Here is a 16,093-nt window from a genome sequence, read left to right as displayed (position 1 = left end):
GGGGTCTCCAGAGCAGAAAATACTGTAGTGCAATTTGGCTTCGGGACAAGTTCTGCTTCCCATCCTGTATTGAAAAGGGGGGCCTGATGTTAAACTGGTATAAATCTGGGGTGTGCAAAGTTTGGGGGGGGGGGGCGCCCCCTGGGGTGACGCAAGATTATTCTGGGGGGGGGGGCGGGCGTCTCCTACCTTAGCGGGGGTCACATGAACCTGCGCGTCATTTGAAGCAGAATATTAGGTAAAGGGGGGGGGGGGCGAGCAAGGGGGTTGGCAGGCAGGTGGGGCGCAGCACAAAGTTTGCGCACCCCTGGTATAGACAGTGTAACAACCATGGAAGTAACAGGAGCATTACTGTACTATCGTTCTTGATTTTCAATAGAGTATTTATGTAAGGTTTTTTTTTTTTCCCCCTTTAAATTTAGGTGTTTGTGTTCTTGCCGTATTTACAAATCCCCTAGAAAGTGCTCTCTAAATCTCAAATGATTTGAATACATATGATTATTTCTGTGCTTTGTCCTTTCGCAGTGCTCACGTCTGTTTTGCAGAAATATTGGAAGACCATTTTGGGGGCTTCAACTGCAACTGTATTTGTTTATTTGGGGCCCTTCCATCTTTCTTTACTCTGTTGCTTTAGGTGGCCCTTATTGTAAGCAGTGTATACTGCTTGTTGTGTTGTATTATTTTGACACAAATAATAAAAATGGAAGTGAAGATATTGCATGACTTGATTTATATGGAACTTGTACCAAAGCTAATATGTTGCCGAGTGGTACAATAGCTCCACTAGATAAGCACGCCATCTCAAAGTGCTGCTTCAGACCATGGGAGTAAATAAATTGACCGCTGCATGTCTTAGCTGTAGTGCCAACTGGCACAGACTCCTGACTCTTGCCTGTAGCGTTCCCACCTCCTCATCCACTCTTTCATCCCCTCTCACTTGGCATTGGAGTTACCTGCACTGACAGATGGTGCAGGGCGGGGACAGCACAGTTATCCTGCATTCACCTACAGATGGAGGCGAGCTTACCAGATGCACTTTGTTTACCAAGAGGCATGGGACGTGCTGAAGGAAACCTGTGCCCTCGGCTGCATTTGATCATTCGGTGACGGCAGAATAGCTCACTAAATAGCTTTCTGAGTTACAATCATCCAGCGACTCGGCTGTGATTAATTGACCTGCTGACTAATAATTATAATTGCTCAATAGCGAGACCAGTTCAGAGTGATTAATGCAAACATTTGCTAAGCTGCTCCTGCAGTGATATACTTAATTTTCACACCTGTGGGGGATAGTGGAGGTGACTATTTGTTTTGATTTAGGAATAAGTATCATTTGTGGTAATAACGCTCCTTTAGCTAGCAATGTCCGTATATTCTACCCAGCAGTTTGGGAAATAAGTGGATATGGAATTCTGCCCAAAAGGGCTTACAGTCCAGATATCTCTAGTAATCCTGGGGTGCTGGATAAGTAGGGCTCCCTTTAACCATAATGTACATAACCTGGGCAATGTAAAAAAAAAAAAATGGCTTGCCAGGGGTTTTGTTTATCGCTTTATTTTTCTGGCATGGGTGGTATACTCTTATATGTTTTCAGATGGGCACATCTACAGGTTGTTACTTCACTAATGGATTATTTCTGATTGGTAGAGGGGGTGTTTCTGGTTACATCCCCTTCTCTCAACAGCAGTTCATGTAATCTGTAAGCATTATTGCTATAACCTGTAGTACAAAGTGGCCACACACACAGCGTGTGTGTGTGTGTGTACACCCCCCCCCCCCCCTTTGGGACTACTATTTCTGTTAAGGGGTTAACGGCCTTAATGGGTTAACTGTGTGGGCTCACTTGGGTTACTCCCCTCCCCATCATGTGATGTAGGATGATTATGCAGAAGGGATTGCCACTCCCTTGTATGTCTTGTGACCAGGGATATCACTATTGTGTAGATAGACGGGTATATATAGTGCTTCCCAATGTTCTAGAAACAGGTTCTTTAGAGTTCAGACTGGGGCCTCAACGTGAGTCCTGTAAATAGATGTGTGTATAGATTAATGTATTAAGATGTGTCCTGTCACCCTTTTTTGTTTTTAGTTGAGTAACGGGCCCCATTAAATGTTGCAAATGTTCCCAGCAGTTTGAGCTGCAAACTGTAAACAGTGTTACCATCTTAATATAAGGATACATTGTAGCTGCTGAGTTACTCACTGAAGGATTGATTGAAACTAAAAGGCAGCCATTAAGTGAACCCAGGTAAGCAGATTCTTTACTGATAGATTACGGAAGAACTGTTTGGCAATTTAGGTCATTCGTTTTCAATAAAGGTAATAACAGGCTTTTTTTTAAAATGCCACTTTTATTGCCTTGTTAAAGGGCATGTACTGTAGTCCCGTGGTTCCTAATATTTTTTTTCTCTTGAGGCTCCCCTAATCTGTGCTCAGTTGCTGATGCACCCCCAAAAGAAGACAGACAGTCGGTGATAGTATCACATAATACAACAGGACAAATCAAATGCACACAGGACAGACACACAGCCTCACCTCTCTATTGCCTATGCTTCTTTGTCCTCTACACCTGGTGCCTGATACCACCACCTGATTGGCTGCATTACCCAGCAACAGCCAATCGGGAGGGAGGAAACTGCCCAGCCCCCTAGTAACTGCCCTGCTCTGGGAGAACGTGTAGAGATCTCGCTGCCCCCTTTTGATCCTCACGGTACCCCCTGTGTGTCACCGAACCCCATTTTTTTTCTCCTGGACTACTGCAGTGTATCCCAATTTCCTCAGTACAGATTATATATCCCATCCAGTATGTACAATCCAGCGCAGAGATTCAGCTGAAGGGCACCTGGAATGTAACATACCAGGAGGTGGAAAGCGTACGGCATCATCCGTGAGAGCAGAGACCCGGTGTATTAGTGCTAGGCTGTAGGAATAAGGCTAGTAAGGCAGCCATGGTGCAATGATTGGTCAAAGTCCCATATAAGCTGCAATGATGAGCACAACCCTGTATCCATATAAGGTCTTCCCAATGAGTTGAATGACTGTTTGGAAGGTACACGTAACTAGCATTCTCACTCTGGTGTACGAATCAGGTTCATCATTCTTTTGTGCACGCTGCTACATGTCAAAGTGCACGTAAATACATCAGCCAATAGAACTCAAAACAAACAGGATGGTTTAAAATAGTAATTAAGCCCGCGTGGGGTGAGGGTACAGAGGTTGAAAATCAATCTAGCCTCTAGTTGAAGTAGTAGCTGGTTAGGGTCACCTCATGGTGGCCTATGCACATGGGCAATGGGCATACACCTCAATGTGGAAAGGCTATGTCCCCTCTAAAATGTCAGGTTACTGTTGTAATTTCACTGCATCTAGGTTATGGTTGGGTGATACCAAAATTCTCACCACGATAACGATATTAAGAAATGTACAGGTGCGCCGACGAGTATTCTAAATCTTGCCTTAAACTTGCCTTGGAAAATCTGGGGCTATCACCAACAAGATCAAGGTACATGCTGGGTACATGCTGCAAACATTTCCAGTTACATTTCTGCAGAGACTAGTGGCCCATCAGATTAACACAGCAGGGACCCCCGCTGTGTTAATCTGATGGGCCACTAGTCTGTCTGCAGAAATGTCAGGGAAATGTTGCAGCATGTACCCAGGATATCGCAAGAAGAAACAACCATTGTTGAATAAAGATGGTACTCGACTGGTCTCCAAGGGAAATGAAAAGACCAAGATGACAAAAAGTAAAATGGGAGGATGAAATCATATTAACCCCCACCCATTCCCCCTCCCCCAACCCATCCCCCCTCCCCCACAACATGAAGAGGGGCTTGTAATTGCAACACCTGGAAGATCATTGGGAAGGCCTTTATCCAGCAGTGGAGTTACAAGGGCTGATGAGATGGATATATAAAAAATTGTTTTTTTTGATTTACCTGTACTCCAGAGACACCAGCCTTCAAGCTGGCGTTGCATCATCTTACATCATCTTTGAAAAGTACCACTGATTTAAAACATATTCCAGCCTGTCTATCGTTAATTTGACCAACTGATACGAATGTGTGGAACCTTTCATTTTGGAGAATGGCTAAAGTTTAATCTCTGAAACTGGTCACAAGAATTCACTGCTAAGATACATTGACACCTACCTCTTAATGTAATGTTTATAATAGCTAAGAATGTGTGCCCAAAAGAATAACTCCTGATACACACTGACAAATGTTTAGAATATACTGTCCACGTTTAAGAGCTCATACCTGGGAATAATGTAACAGTAGCAAGGATTTACAAATTGTCTTTTTATAAAATCACAGTACAGTAGTGGCCACTGTATACAAATTTATTTTTAGAAACATGGAAGCACAAAAAAACAGAACCCTGGAGTATTGAGTTTCACGATAGTGGGGTGGGAGGGAAAGAGTTAAAGCCAAAACATTTTTTAAACACACAAAGGGGCATCTCTTAATCTCCGGTATAGAATTAGTAAAAAGCCTGGTGGTGGCTGCACTTCAGTGAAGAGTTAAATGTCACTGACAAATCTTAAGATAAGCACATTTTGTCAGATGTTTGACAGCTGTGCTGTAAATAATTACAGGCCCGGGCAGGAAGCATAACAGACATTTGGAGCAGCTGGTTGGCATGCTGGACCCTTTACAGGTATATCGTCATACTTAGCAAGACAACACCAGTTAATAGAATGCTAGAGTCCTACTAAAATGACTGTGCACTAAACTTTATTTTTTACGTGCAGTTAAATTAACTTGGAAAACCCCAGCAAAACTATCCTGAGAGTAGTGGGGTTTTTTTTATTTATTTTTTTCCCTTGCCCCTACAATTTATATATTTTTTAATTCATGCAATTATTTAAACTGCAAACTCGCATGTTTTGAGGCTTCACGAAGTGGCAATGTTTCTCTGAAAGCCAGATACAGTTCATGGTCGTTGTATAGGGTTGCCAGGTGGCTTCTCAAGAAATACTGGACACAAAGGTGAAAAATGCGGCGCGCTCAAAAAGTTGGTGAGGAAGGTATGTTATTTATAAAGCCTCAGACCCTTAAATATTTTTTCCTAAATTTCACTCCACGTATGCACCTTCATATTTTATTTCGTAAATAAAATCTGGGAGGGGTTTGGGGATTGAGCGCCCTCCCAGCATTTTTTTTTTTTTTACAAAATAGAATATGAAATGGTGCAAATTGGTGAAAACGTGGAGTGACATTTAGTTTAAAAAAATGACATAACGGATAAGATGTTTTATAAATGACATACCTGCAGTCATACATGGCGAGCTATACTGATCTTAATGCTCCTCTCCCACTACTTCCAAGATTGTTGCAACCCCCCCTTTATCCTCCCACCCCTCATCCTTCCTCACCACCCCCCCTTCCTTCCTCAGCACCTCCTCATCCTCCCCTCATCCTCCCTCACACCTCCTTCCTCCCATCCTCCTCATCCTCCTTCCTCGCATCCTCATCCTCTCTCCCTACCTGTAGAGGTCCTCCTGGCAGACAGGGACTCGGTGGAGCTCTTCTCTCCTCTCCCATGTGCAAAGCTGGAAGGAAACTACATTTCCCAGCATGCAAATAAGGGAACTGTGTATGCTCCTTAATGATGTTGAGCCCTCCCATTGGTTAGTCTTCTCCTTGGCTGGGGTGGGGGGTGATGCCAGTTGCCCTGGTTATCAGATGCTGCAGGCTGCTTCTGAATCAGAGGTAGGAGTGGGGACGCTGCACGCGGCCACCCTTCCCACTCCGCTGCCCGCACGTCCAGGGAGGGATAATACCAGACACATACATGTCCGGTATTACCTCTCATTTTCTACCGGACAGATCAGCAAAATACCGGTCTGTCCGGTTCAAAACCGGACACCTGGAAACCCTACTGGTTCTTTTCAGATGTGTAGGGTTGGCTTACACAAGACTGCATGTAAAGGAATGAGCAGGTATAGTTCCCAGCCCTGTACAGCCTAAACCATCCAACCTAATAATAACTTAAAGCAGCAGTCCTTGCTGCCTTTTTTTACATGTATCTTTTATTATAAAATAGATTTGGGGTTTCCGGAGCTGAGCCGCGTTGATTTTCTGTTCCGGAGAACCTCTGCCGCTTGGGATAAGTACCTCCAGTATGGGATGCCGGTATTTCATAGGAGCCCTGGATGGGTTCACAATATGGTGGCTTTTAATGTCGCACGGGCCAATAGGAATCCGTGACGTCATCCTTTGCGGCTATCTGTTGGCCCGCGTGACCAGGAAATTTAAACTGAAGAGATACCGGCACCGCCATACGGTGGTACGCATCTCGGGAAGCAGTGGTTCCCCGAAACGGAAGTCGGCGGTTCAGCTCCACAGACCCCCTGATTCAAACATATTTAAAAAATAAAAAACAATGTAATAAGATGCGAGGACTGCTCCTTTAAAACGTCAAACACACAGCTTTATTTCGAACAATTAACAGAACAAAAAAAGCGGCTTTGTCGGCTCTAGTAAACATTCCCTCAAAATAATGGCACCTGTCCACAGGGGCCTCATCCCTTGCCCGCATTGTACTCCAGTGGGTGGAAACAGACACTCAGAATCCCTACAGCCGGAAGGTTACTTGGGATTCAGACCTCTACCTATTCCATGGTTACCCCGCATGTGTGACATACACAACCCACAGCTTCCAACTCAAGTACCTAACAACCTTACACTTCGGGCGCAGGGAGGTGTGCTCTTCTTTCCTGCCCGTCCTTCCGACACTCCACGCCATGTGCGTGCACAAATTGGGACAAAGGACCCTCCCCCCCCACATCCCAAATTTCGTCCCCAACTGTAACACTTTCCCATCCTACCCGTCTGCTGTTGTGCTCACAGTGGGAGGAGTCCTCTGGTCGTGAGCATTTTCACTCAATCCCCATTCTGGGCCATGAATACTTTCACTTTAGTGTCTATGGGGAACACTTAAGATGATGCAAAGCAAAAGATGACGCAGAATTACATAACCTTGTAATTAAAGACCAATCGATGGTTAAAACTTGTTACTATTGTGTGCAAGATTGATATACTTCAACATAATCTAAAAATCATTTGCGATGATAATAAAACCTAAAGCACCTTCAAACAACTAAACTGTTCCACGTAAAATTAACCCTTTAACTGCATAGATAAAGGGTTTATAAATGCTGTAAGCATAAGTCCTCAATTATACCAAGAGCTGCAGCGCTATCTTGTGATGTCACCCTGTGCTGCCGCCGAGCGGCGTCTTGATTATACCGGGGAGACAGCAGAGGAGGCGTGGTGGAGGTGTGGCCGTGAGCGTTTCGCCCTCATTGGCTGAACCGCTCACGTGACACGGCCATCGCTAGAGGAAAACAAATTTAGAAGTCTCTTACCCAGCCGTCCGCTGTGCAGTATGGCACGCTGCGACTGTCGCCATCGGTATGAGCACTTAAATTGTATTGATAGTTGTTTTGACGCAGCGTTGCCCCACGCAACACTGCCGGTGATTTGGGGTATAATCACGGCCTAAAACGTCTTAACCTTGTGTTTCAGTTGACCCGTGAACAATGACTGCATGTTAATTTGGTTCATAATGTAAATATACAGTAATGTACGTGGCTCATTTGTGCTCTTCCAGTATTCCCTGCCCTCTTGATATCCCACTTTTTCTGATTGTGTGTCTGTACTGCTGGAGACAATAGCAGGATGCAGTCACATGCCCCATGTGTGACAAAATAGGTAAATGGGATAGGTTCAGCTGTTTACAGAGCCAGATATACAGTATCTGGAGCAGGAACGGTACAAAGGGAAGAGCTGCTTATGTTAAGCTTTTTGTAGATTTGTTAATAAGCAGTAATAGGTTTAAAATGTTAAACATGTGAAGATCTTGGCTGTTCAGTTATTTTTTCATGCGATTTTAATTTTCTTGTGTGGCGCCAACATTTTCAGCAGGGCGGACAATAAAATGTTATGAGTACATATATGTTGAGATAAACTGACCAAAGGAAGGAGATCCCTGCACCAGTGAGCTTACAATCTAGAAGAAAAATCAGTTTTGACCATCTCTAGATGCCAAATTTATCAAGTTGTATGGCAGAACAGTGGTTATAGAGTGATAAGCAATATAACATATACTTTTGTCCCTTGAGCCCTCAAAAGGGTTGCACATTACACACACTGATGGTTGGGTAGGCGCTTCTCCTCCTGTTCCGGCCAGCTGCATAATCCTGGCATGCTGGTGTATACTGTCCCGCTCCGCCTCTTACGCAGGGAATTAGCACATGAGCAGAGAGGGCCAGTATTAATCGGCACACTGTCCTTAAGGAGCTGAGGTAGTGGGGAGAAGTTACAATCCACGCCAGTAACATCTCTGCTGCTTCTGCACAAGAAAGCTGGGTGCCAGGGTGGCCAGAGCTTGGGGGCTACCCACCAATGGTAGTCATACCCTCTACAAACTGACAACAATTTGTTTGCCATATTGCCCTGTTGTGTAAAATGGAGGTGCAAATTTACAACAACGTCCCCTTAAAAAAAAAGAATTGTGATCTTTAAATGCCCGATACTGCCACCTCGCTGCCTTCTCTCAAACACAAAGGTGAGCAAGACGGAAATATCTTGTGTAGTTTTGCTGGTGCGAAATACCACATAGAATGTATTTTCTTTTTGTGGTGGTGGAAAGTGGGCTGCTGCATGCCAAGTATCTGTCCAGTCTTCAATTGGCAGAAGCTTTCCTATCTCTCGGTCTCATTGTAGCATACAGTATAGTTATCCTTTGCATCATCACTTAGGGGAAATACCATTTTATAAATGGTTGAGGTAAAATTGCTAACTTCTGACACTGTGAACTGTGATTCAAAAGGAATGGTATTTCTCATTGGCGAAACCTCTGAAACCAAGTGTCACCAACCCCGGCGAGTTCCTTTAGTAGTTTGTATTTGCCCATGACAGTGTCCTCCCACTTAGGTAACTGCTGATGGATTGGTGCATAGTTTTATTTATTTTTTAAATTTCGGTTATTACTTAAGTAATAATCCCTGAAGAACAGGGCATTACTGGCCAATAATGCCCTGGCTGGAAGAGTTGAAGGCCCGAGGCGAAGCCGAGGGACTTTAACCCAGCCAGGGCATTATTGGCCAGTAATGCCCTGTTCTGCGGGGATTATTACTATTATAGGCTGAATGTAGGCTTTTTTCATAAATAATAGACACTTTTGTATAGTTACATAGATCTCTACACATACACACAACACAGCAGCTCTACACACACACACAACACAGCAGCTCCACACACACACACAACACAGCAGCTCCACACACACACACAACACGGCAGCTCTACACACACACACAACACGGCAGCTCTACACACACTCACAACACGGCAGCTCTACACACACACACAACACGGCAGCTCTACACACACACACAACACGGCAGCTCTACACACACACACAACACGGCAGCTCTACACACACACACAACACGGCAGCTCTACACACGCAACACGGCAGCTCTACACACGCAACACGGCAACTCTACACACGCAACACGGCAGCTCTACACACGCAACACGGCAGCTCTACACACGCAACACGGCAGCTCTACACACGCAACACGGCAGCTCTACACACGCAACACGGCAGCTCTACACACGCAACACGGCAGCGCTACACACGCAACACGGCAGCGCTACACACGCAACACGGCAGCGCTACACACGCAACACGGCAGCGCTACACACGCAACACGGCAGCGCTACACACGCAACACGGCAGCACTACACGGCAGCGCTACACACACGCTACACACACGCTACACGGCAGCGCTACACACACGCTACACGGCAGCGCTACACACACGCTACACGGCAGCGCTACACACACGCTACACGGCAGCGCTACACACACACGCTACACGGCAGCGCTACACACACGCTACACGGCAGCGCTACACACACGCTACACGGCAGCGCTACACACACGCTACACGGCAGCGTTACACACACGCTACACGGCAGCGCTACACACACGCTACACGGCAGCGCTACACACACGCTACACGGCAGCGCTACACACACGCTACACGGCAGCGCTACACACACACACACACACACACACACACACACTGCAACCATAATAAAAAATGCAGCCACTTACTTCTTTGCAGACTACCCCTCCCCCCCCAAAAAAAATTTCAGCAGGGCGGACAATAAAATGTTATGATACAAGCTGTGTGGGAGTCTGTCCTGCACTTCCGTGTGCAGAGCAGCCAACTGATAACATCAGACACTGGGGCAGCGCTTGAGGGAGCTCCGCTTGGCCACAGAGTTGACCGGTGCAGGGGGATATTGTTGACTTACCTCACCTGCATCTCCGGTCTGGGACCCGCTCACCTCGGCTGCTCCTGCGTGCCACCGTCTTGGGATAGTCAGGAAACAATGGAGGATTCGGCGCAACTGCGCATGTCTGAGTCAGAGAGGCTCCTGGGATGCTTCAACAAACTTTATTGGTAGACACACAAGGGCTAACACCGCATTCTCCGCAAACTCCCCCTGAGTTTGTTGAAGCGTCCCAGGAGCCTCTCTGACTCAGACATGCGCAGTTGCGCCGAATCCTCCATTGTTTCCCAATAAAATGTTATGAGTACATATATGTTGAGACAAACTGACCATAGGAAGGTGATCCCTGCACCAGTGAGCTTACAATCTAGAAGAAAAATCAGTTTTGACCATCTCTAGATGCCAGATTTAGCAAGTTGTATGGCAGAACAGTGGTTATAGAGTGGTAAGCAACGCAACTGAATCTGCTCAGAAAATCTCAGTCAGCTCAGGAGGGGGAGGAGTCAACTCGTGGCTGATACTTCCTGACCAATCCCCTGCCCTGTCTCAGAGCTGTTACTTCATCCTGACCAATCCCCTGCCCCAGCTGTTCTGAAAGCTGATTGGCTGGAAATAAACAGATTGAAAATTACACTTTGCAAGCTGCTAAAATTCCGGGCATTACTGATTGGTTAAAATTTCAGGCATTATCCAATCAGAGAGCAGGGTTTTCAATAATGCCTGGAATTTTACTGCCTTAGCCTATAATTTGAAATATTGAAGGTCTTCAATTTTGAGGTGACACATGAAAAGCCAGTGTATTCTATCAAATGCCTTTTCAGCATCCAGGCTTAAACCTTAGCATGGTATATAATAATGATGATCTGTCTAGTGTTGTCCCACGCCTGCCCAGGATAAATACCACTTGATTTGTTTCTTTTTCTTCTAAAACCTATTCCTAGTAAACCTAGCAAAGCATGTTCTCACCTGTTCTTGATTTCGATGACCGAGGTTAACCTTGCACCGTCCGTTTGCTTAATGTGCCACAGCCATTCAAAGTGTGGACTTATTTCTATTTTTCCATTTAGTGTGAAGTAGTCGATAAATTCGGTTAAATTGTTTAATTATTAATTGATCACCTTTTAAGGAGCATTTAGCAAGCAAAAACGCACTAGAAATGTAGTCATGTTCCACAGACAGATTAAATCGCCACTAAAGTAAAATATCTATTGGATTTCTGTAAAATGAATGTTTTAACTGGGTCTTCCATATTTCTAATCTCATGTGGTTTTGAGGGGCTCATATATTTTAGAGAGAGAAAAGCGCAGGGACACACATTAGTGTAAAACCTTTTACTTGTAAAAAGAACAATATAAATAAATAGTAATTCCCTTACAGGAGAAAAGATCTTTTAAACATATATGACCAGTTTGAGGCTCGGATCGGTAGTGGAGGTATTCCACAGATGGTTCCTGCATGCGTCCGTTGCTGCTGATGATGTAAGCAGGGGAATGTGATGTCAGATGTATTGGCGCCTTCTGACTGTGGTCAACTCCAACACAGGCGGAATTGCCGTGTGTCTCCCGCACAGACGGAGCTGACCACGTGAGGGAGGGAGGTTTTTTTTTGGTGCTCCCAGGTACTCTCTAGGCATTCAGCGGGTCTGCCCTTCTCCCCCCCCCCCCCCGCACACACTCCGCAGCCGTATGTCATCGTTGTTCTCGCTTCACCTCCAGTTTGGAATCACCAGGTGATAATAACTTTGTGGGAACATACCCACAATGCTCTCTGCGTTTCGTGAATCAGATTAATTTCCTCTGGGCTATATCCTGAGCCACCCGAGATCAGCTGCGGGACTATTACCTATGAGATTAACCTTTTTAAGAGCCAATGAGCTTGATATTCTTCTAAACACAATTACTTTTTTCACTCAACTTTTTTGGACTTGATTTTTTTTCTTATGTGGACACTTTTTTGCTTGTTTTTTTGTATTAGATCACAGTCACATTATTTGTGTCATTATTGCACAATTCTAGTAATTACATAAGGGTAGAGGTTTTACAATTATAAGCGTTTAATCTCCATATTCGTAAGTATATTCAACTACACATACAGTACTGGTTTAAATCACTTGGCGCACCTGATATCTTGTTTATCTTTACTATCATGGATATTTAACACAGAATCTGCAAGTACATTTTCAATGCATCTTCCCCTCCCCCCGTCCTCCTCCAAGACTCCAATATTGAAAAAAATCTTCCAGCCTCTTGCAAGATATTTATCTAAAGTTTGCATATTTAAGGTATTAATCCAAAAAAACAAACACATTTCACCTATTAACTTTTAATGGTTTTTTGTGTGTCATAGATGGGACTCCCCTTTAAAGCTGCAGTTCAAGCTGACATTTTTTTTTTTAAATACAGTATTATTATTTTTTCCCATTCAATATGTGCAGCAATACAATCTGCGCACTGACAAGTAATTAGCTAAGCTGCAGGTCGATCCGTTCTCCTGTAATAGATTGCTTGCTCTGGGATATTTAATTCAGTTCTTGCACAGCATTGTGGGCAATGTAGCCCTGGAATATGATTCACTGGGCAGTTAATAGATACAATTGGCGCACTGCTAGAGAGAGGGCGGGGCTCGGAAGGGGCTGTCACTTTGGAAATGCTTCCTACATTAGAAACATTAAAAATATCTTCAAAACATTTTTTTTTAAATGCTACAAGTATTTCTCAGAGTACAGAACTGATTTATTTAAAAAAAAAAAACACATGTAGGATATTGCTTGAACTGCAGCTTTAACCACATTGTTTTTTATTTTGAGGAGTTTAATATCAGCAACTAAATATGTAAATAACACTGCTGGTGTTGAGTATAAACTGGAGAAAGCTGCCTATGTTTTGGGTGCTTGTTGCACTGATCCAGCAAGTTTGTTCTTAAACATTGTGTCATTTTGGAATGTTACAACTAAATGCCAGTATAATCCAGCGTGGGCCAATATCCCTATACTGCTATTTAATGTAATGATGCAATACTGTAATCCTGATTCCCCCCCCCCCCCACAACCTAACCTGGCACAATATTTTAGGTACACGTCTGTCTGTTAGCACTGAATTGTCTCTGAAAGCCTTTGCACATGCTTCAAATCCCTGGCCAAATACTCACAACTGTTTGCTTAAACCACACAAGACCCATTTTACATTTTAATTAGCAGGGAATTAAACAACTGTAAACACGTGTAGCGTCCAAGCAGGATTATTGGTTTGCCAACATTTGAAACCAATTGTGCTGAAGTGGAATCATGTTTTCCAGGTTGTTAGCATTGTATTGCATTGGCTAGAATGTGTATGTTGTAACAGGTAATTAAATGTTGGATGTTTCCAGTATTTTGAGCAGCCCAAAGTATGCCTCTCCACTCGTGTAGGTTTATAGTTGCTGCTGACAAGCCTAATCTGTCATGCAATGCTGTTGTTTGGTTCTTCTTTTCCATTATTTAAGTCTGTGTGCAGTATTACACACCACCATCCAGCAGGCTTTGTTTATAGCAATGATGGTACAGTATTTATAGCGCTGAGCCTGTTAAGGACCATCTTGAGGGCTCATTTGCAGTCATCCTGTCTTTTGACTACATATCAGTAACCACAGCTGGCATGTTTCTAAGCTGTAAGAATGATATACTTGTTACAATCTGCCTTGTAGGCGATAGGCACATATGAAGAAGATATTGACTCTCCGTGAGTCCAAGTTCAGGTCTCCCAGACGTATTTACCACTCTGCTGTTTAGTGCTGCTTGTAAAGTCAGTAAATAATTGCTTTAGGCACATAAATCATTCTTTTAATTTTCTATGCCGTTGGAGATAGCAAGCCTTGGAGGATTTGGGCTTGAGCAAAATCTTATGTTTCTTAAAGAAATAAGCATGTGTTAAGATAAACATAAATACGTTGCAGACAGATAACTAGCATTGGGCCCATATCATTCTCTCCCCCCCTACTTACTAATATAAAACCTTTAGGCCTGTGATTGTCCAACATCATCTCAGTGTTAGGGAATAGGCAGTACATCGTTTGCAAAGCAGTCACCCTACTTGGTTTACATATGAATAGGGTACTTGTTGGCACAAATTCTAGTGCAGCTACAGCTTTAGGAGAACAAAAATATATATTTGAGGTGCTTTCACTTTATACATGTGTACAACCTCAGGTCTGATTTAAAGCTGGATTTTTCTTTCTATACAAAATGATTTAATCTGTGACTACCTATTAACCCCTTCTGTGGTCAAGTCCACGGCGACCGAATGTCCTCTGGTGCCAGTCGTGGTAATGAGGTGGCTTGACTTCTGCAGTGATTTACAAGGCTCCAGCCTGGTCCTGACATCTGGAGGACAGAGGAGGTCTGTTTTGATCTGGTTTTGCTGATTGGCCGGGCCACTGGGGGGACAAACTCTGAAACCGCCCCAGTGGACTCGGCATATGTGTACTCTGCCCGGATACGGGAGCGCACCAGCACCCGGAACATGGCCAGCAGGGGGTCTATTTTGATCTGGTATTGCTGCGCCGGCCTATCGGTTGAACAGCAATTCTATCACAAGGAACCCCAAGTGGCAGCCCATGGGACATTTACTATATATATATATATATATATATATATATATATATATATATATACTTTACTCCTCAATACTGGTTTCATTAACCTTCTTAGGGGTAAATTCTATATACTCTGAAGTGGCTGTTTTTGGATGAAAAATCCCAGTCAGCATTTTATACTCTGAAAACGGCCTGAACAGCTGCTTTAGAGTATATAGGATTTATCCATTTGATGTCAACTTTTTTTTATTATATTTAAAGAACATAATGTAGCAAACGGGCTAAATTACACCCACTTATTTAATAAAGTGAGACTTTTTTTTCAAAATGCACCTTATCAGGGGTGGATTGATCTTCAGTGCATGTCAGTGTTGTGAGGTTTAGTCCTTTTACTGAAACATAGAAGAAGGATTCGCACACAGCTTTTTACTTTACTGTGTTTTCACGGTCACTTATTTATTTGTTAAGCAGTACTTTTGGAGAAACTGAATTTTATTGGGCTTGGGGGGGGGGGGGGGGTCTAATTCATTTCCCCCTAGGTTTTTTAAATTGTCACCATTGGGATTTTGAACAAGCCCCACCCCTGATTAATGTAACTTAATGAGCAAATAGCAATGTGCCTGCAGTATTTACAAAGTATGACCTCCTTCGCCCCCAATCAAAGCTATATATCCTGTGGTATTTGTTCTGCTTTTTGCATTTTGGCTTTTGGGACTAGAATTCCAAGGCCATTAAAATGCCTTGAATCATGAAACTATTTAAAGAAAATTAAAGGTGTTACATGGCTGGGTGCTTTAGCTTTCATTGCTATAACGCCACTTCTTCCTTACTTGGTATGTAACTGTTTATGTAATTTACATTACTCTGTACCCACATTGTACCGCGCTGCGGAATATGTTGGCGCTTTACAAATAACCGGTAATACAAGCCAACCCACCCTGTTAAGGAGGGAGATTCCCGACTTTTGGGGTCAGTCGCCCACATCCCTCTCCCTCCCCGGAATCTCCATATAGCCTGCAGAATGCTAAGAATCCATGAATCTCCCCTCCCCCCCCACTCTCCCTGCCACACTCCCCCCCCACTCTCCCTGCCACACTCCCCCCCCACTCTCCCTGCCACACTCCCCCCCCCCCACTCTCCCTGCCACACTCCCCCCCCCCCCACTCTCCCTGCCACACTCCCCCCCCCCACTCTCCCTGCCACACTCC

The 16,093-nt window shown here is 44.2% G+C and overlaps 1 protein-coding gene across 2 annotated transcripts in view; it reads left to right on the top strand.

The window, feature by feature from the left end:
* CDKAL1 (CDKAL1 threonylcarbamoyladenosine tRNA methylthiotransferase) overlaps positions 1–16,093 on the top strand; it is an 869,422-nt gene that overhangs the window by 149,351 nt on the left and 703,978 nt on the right. The window lies entirely within an intron of this gene.

Source organism: Ascaphus truei, chromosome 2 (assembly GCF_040206685.1).
Source record: "Ascaphus truei isolate aAscTru1 chromosome 2, aAscTru1.hap1, whole genome shotgun sequence".
Classification (NCBI taxonomy): Eukaryota; Metazoa; Chordata; class Amphibia; order Anura; family Ascaphidae; genus Ascaphus; species Ascaphus truei.
This window is presented reverse-complemented; position numbering and strand designations above follow the sequence as displayed.